General features: G+C 29.9%; 1 long non-coding RNA gene across 1 annotated transcript; it reads left to right on the top strand.

The window, feature by feature from the left end:
• The first annotated feature begins 2,530 nt into the window (after nucleotides 1–2,530).
• Nucleotides 2,531–3,363, top strand: LOC131653110 (uncharacterized). Its single transcript, XR_009298964.1, has 3 exons — nucleotides 2,531–2,591; nucleotides 2,773–2,848; nucleotides 2,935–3,363. It is a non-coding gene; the product is annotated as an uncharacterized LOC131653110 (long non-coding RNA).
• The last annotated feature ends 2,050 nt before the right edge of the window (nucleotides 3,364–5,413 follow it).

Here is a 5,413-nt window from a genome sequence, read left to right on the forward strand (position 1 = left end):
TGGAACCTTTTTTCAATTTAAAGATTTTATCTTGATGATATGGGCTTTGACAAAAAATTGCTTGGGGTGTGATTGATGATTAGATTTGATTCAAATTGCTTCTTAAATCAAATCCTTGATTTTTTACTTGATTTATTTGACTTTAATCACTTAAAAATTCATAATAAATCAAATAATTCTAAAAAATTTGTGGAAATTGGATTGGATGTCTTTGATAACTTGTGGATCAAGATTGAATAAAAAAAGAGTGGGCCTATTTGCAAGAAAACTCATTTTGGACCATATTTACTTCACGTTCTTCACTCAAATTTGTTTAACTTTGACAAGGCATATCTCCCTCAATTTTTAAAATATGGAAGAGTTCTAGGACTTTTTGGAAAGCTCAAGATGTTCCCTACATGCCACTTTGGAACCTTTTTTCAATTTAAAGATTTTATCTTGATGATATGGGCTTTGACAAAAAATTGCTTTTGGTTGACTTTCAAAAAGGACCTATAATCTTTTGGATCATATCTCTTAAATGAAGTATTTTTAGCCTTGGCATTAGAGAGACAAAGTTGTAGAGAATTCAATTATCTTAAAAATATGCTTTGGTTGAGAAATTTCTGATGTTCCATGTGAGAGTTATGGCTGGTCAAAGTTTAGTTGACTTTTAGGTCAAAAACCTTAATTTAGAAACTTTGAGTTTCATTGATTTCTGAACTTTTCCTGATGAATCATGATCAACCCTTGATCAAATGATGAATGTTACTTCAAAATAAGGATGTTGACCAAAAATGAGGAATTTTGACTGTACTTTGACCACAGTTGACTTTTAAGTCAAACTAGTCGATTTGTTGACCTCCTGAGCAATTGACTGAGCCATCTTGGGAGCTGAAGCTTGAATTTTGTCATAGGGATAGTTTGAAACATAAGAGGTCATATGAAAGGCCATGAATGTCCACTTGAGGTATCAAAAGTTGATTTTACTTGGAGAGAAACAAAACCCTAGTTGTGGCTTGTTGCTTATGAGATAGGTAAGTGTCCAATCCCTGCATAGTCTTGGATAACTAAAGGTCATGTGGCTCAAAATATCATGGGCAAATTTTGAGGTATGACACGCTCGAATCTAGAATTTTTCTCATTCATAAGATGATGAAGATTTAACATTTTAGAAAATATTGAGAAAAAAAGAAAGGAAATATGAAAGAAAATTATTGAAAATTTGACTGTGATGATTGGTTACATAGAGACAAATTCATTCGAATTTAGAATTTCTATCATCCATAAAATGATAAAGATTTAACATTTTTAAAAAATATTGAAAAATAAATAAATAAAATTATTGAAACTTTTTTCATTTATTTATCATTTTAAATTTTAAATAGCTGCATCTTATTTATCAGTTCTATAATTTAAACATATTTATTTTCGTTTAAAATTGTTCTCTTTTTTTTATTATCTTCATCTTACCGTCTCAATTATAATTTTTACTATACTAAATAAAATTAAAATATACATATAATTCAATATTACTTAAAAAATTCATCAATACTCCACCTATCATTAGGGTTTAGGATTTGTCTCTCATCCATAAAATGATGAAGATTTAACTTTTTTAAAATATTGGAGTAAAAAAAGAAAAAAAATTAGATAATTTTTTTGACTATGATGATTTGTTGTATATATAGTCTGAGTCGCTCGAATCTAGATTTTTTCTCATTCATAAAATGATGAAGATTTAATATTTTAAAAAATATTGAGAAAAAAAGAAAGAAAATATGAAAGATTATTGAAATTTTGACTGTGATGATTGGTTACATAGAGACAGATTCATTCGAATGTAAAATTTCTCACATCCAAAATGATAAAGATTTAACATTTTTAAAAATAAATAAATAAAATTATTGAAACTTTTTTTATTTATTTGTCATTTTAAAATTTAAATAGCAGCATCTTATTTATCAATTCTATAATTTAAACATATTTTTTTGTTTAAAATTAATCTCTCTTTTTTAATCTCTTCATCTTACCGTCTCAATTATAATTTTTACTAATTAAAATATATATATAATTTAATATTACTTTAAAAAATTCATCCGCGCGGGTACTTAAATTTTCTTTATAATGTTACCCTCACTTTATTTATGTATCAGCTAATGAAATGCATACGATGACAAAATTAATTTTCTTACCAATCCCTTTTCTTAACCTTAAAAGAGATACTATTTTAATATTTAAAATAAAATTATCAATTTAGTTTTACCATTGTTTTCAACGGTCAACACATACTAAAATAAATGTCCTTTTTCAATTCTTGTCTTCCTGATGTCACAATAAGTTAAATTTTCTCTTTAAGACTATTCCTAAGGCGTGTTTGAGAATCAGCCTCGAAGCAAGAACTTAACAACTTTTAACTAACTTATACTAGGAACTTTCGTGTTGCGTTTCAAACTTGAAACAATATTATTTCAATTGACTAGTTGACTTCAATGTGTATATGTTTTATATAAATAATCAACAACTCTCATTCTTACTTCATCATCACTTCATTAGTTTTGCATTTCTAACTAACAATTCTTAATTACCTCTTACAAACTTCAACCACAATGGTAATAACTAGAATCATCAAATCCATTTCCTTCCTTCATGTCTATTGATATTGATTCAACCCCTGCATAATCATTGAATCCTTCAATTTTTTATTATAGAAATAATAATTTATATTTACTCTAATTTTGTGGTTTGTTACTATATCATTTAATTAATCGTTTTATTTATTTATTGTAATAGAAAGTAGTATTGAAGGTGGACATTTGTAATGATAAAATCAAGCAAAAAGTTATGAAGACATCATCTAGTCTTTCAGGTATTGAAATTTTATATCATATAAGTATTTGCTATATAGATTATTATTTCTATAATAAAAAATTGAAGGATTCAATGATTATGCAGGGGTTGAATCAATATCAATAGACATGAAAGAGAAGAAATTGACATTATTAGGAAATGTTGATCCAGTAAAGGCAGTATGCAAGCTAAAAAAATTGTGTCATACTGAAATAGTTTCGGTTGGACCTCTGGAGGAGAAGAAGGAGACAAAAAATGTGTCTATTCCTATTATGACCTATGAACCCTGTCCATTCTATTATCAAATATATTAGAGAATGCTACTATATTAGAGATGCATTTCATAAAATACATCTAGTGTTTTTATTGGTTTTCATTTTTTATTTTCTCTAACTGATTAGATTTAATATATGGTCTCTCACCAAATTTAATAACCAAAGTATTATTGAGAAAATTAATACACAATAGCATATCAATATGTAACGGAAATATTTTTTTTCAAATTTGTATGAATCTAATATAGAAAACCTCCTATGTGAAAATGAAAAAAAATCAAAAGTCGACCAAATCAAAGAAATATCTTATATCAACTTGTTTGGACCTATTATGAAAAGTCAAATATTTGTCCTGAACAAACCCAATCTTCTGTAAAAATTTCTTAAACCATAATAACGCTTTACATGCTATAGTAATACAATAAGATATGTCTATGTAGTTGACAATGTTACACACTTTTGCAATCCAGATTGCCAAGTCATAACTAGAGATGTCAATTTGCATTTGTTAATGGGTATCCCTGTGAGGATTATCTATTCTGAGCTCCGAAGTTGGGAAATTTTTCCTCCACGGGGATAGGGATGGAGGGAAAAGTTCCCCCGAAGACACTTTGAGGATGGGATTGGGAAATTATCCTCCGCTCCATGGATTCCCCCCGACTTCGACCATATTATTTAATTTTTATATTTTATATATTACAAAATATATAATTATATAATTTTACATATAAAATATTAATGTATTAGAAAATAAAGAGTCACTAGTGGATCATTTTATTTTTATGTTTTATTGTATAATGTATTGTTTCACTACCCAAATACTCAACCTAGAAAAGTGCATCCAATACATAAAATGTACACATCGTCTCCTCCTTTTCTTTTTTTCAATTATCTTTGTCTCCTCCGTTCATCATCTCCTCTATTCTCATCATCTTCACAATAATCATTCTCTTTTGTTCATTGTGCTTATGATAATTACTCTTCAATTTCACTTTACTTCTATTAGTAACATATCTTTCATTCATTTAATAAATTAGTAGTTATGAATTTACCACACTCAGACATAATCAACCACTTGCGTTGGACGACAACGAGATTGTGGTAGTAAATTAGCGGAAGCATGGTAGCAACAAGTTCTGTTAATATTTATTACTTTTTTTAAAAAAAAATATTAGCAACGGCAAGTGCTTTTGTTATTGATGCAAGATGTATTTTTAATTTTAAAAAAATAAAGATACAAAATATGTGTTTTTTATAAAAAAATGAAATACTAGTGTCATAGTTTCGATCAAAAAGTATAAAAAATTTCTTAAGATTCGATCTCCGTGGATCTCCATGGGATGGGGAAAAATATTCCCCCGTGGCGGGGATTGGGTACGGGGAATGAATTTGAGGGTGTGGCAGGGAGAGGGAAAGCATCCTCCGAACATTCTCTGCCCCGTTGACATCCCTAGCCACAACTCCTCCTACAAATTTAATCATGCAGTCCAAAGTGGACTTAGTGGAATCAATGTCTCCAGCCATATATGAGTCAGAATACCCCTATAGAGTAAGCTTATCTCCTCCAAAATAAATCCTCATACAAATATATGGCAACAAATATAAAAATAAAGGTGTCGCAGCGAGAAAAAAAAATACCCGAGCGCGTCGAACGCTCGGAATACGACAGAGTCATGATCAATCTTTATTTGTTCTAAACAGAACGGGAAAATGTCGAATAAAACCCACGGGGAAAAGAATGGTCGTCGCAATCATATCGAGTTCGGGAGTCGGTTACGAGAGGGGAAGGTATTAGCACCCCTCACGTCTGTTGTACTCAACGAGACCCATTTAGTTAGTGTTTGTGAAAGAGTGTTATCGTGAATCGTTTGCGATCATCTACTTATTGAGCGAGAAAAAAAAAAGAAAAGACGAAAGGAATTTTGTTTTTTTAGTTTATTGGGCCTGACAACAATTTGGGTCTTGCTCCTACATATCTCCAGGTGCGGATGAGAACTCAAGTCTAGGTAGTTATGGGTAGAATAACATGTTGGTTGATTGCTTTTAGAGAACATTGCGTTAGACATTTCGAGCGGTTAAACCTTTACTTGTTGCTCGCTCTTAGAGACTAAAGTTTCTGTTTGTTTGTGTCGAAATGCTAAAAACACATTCACTTGCAAAAATATTATCGAAGTCGCACACGGACGAAAAAAAAGTTTGATTCATTTAGTTGATTTTATATGGAGATAACTATCTGGACAGGGAGCCCTACAACAATATCCAAATGCGCGGGAAGGGAAAAGGTCAAAACCCAATCACATTCTTTTCAT

This window comes from Vicia villosa, linkage group LG2 (genome assembly GCF_029867415.1).
Source record: "Vicia villosa cultivar HV-30 ecotype Madison, WI linkage group LG2, Vvil1.0, whole genome shotgun sequence".
Taxonomy (NCBI): domain Eukaryota; kingdom Viridiplantae; phylum Streptophyta; class Magnoliopsida; order Fabales; family Fabaceae; genus Vicia; species Vicia villosa.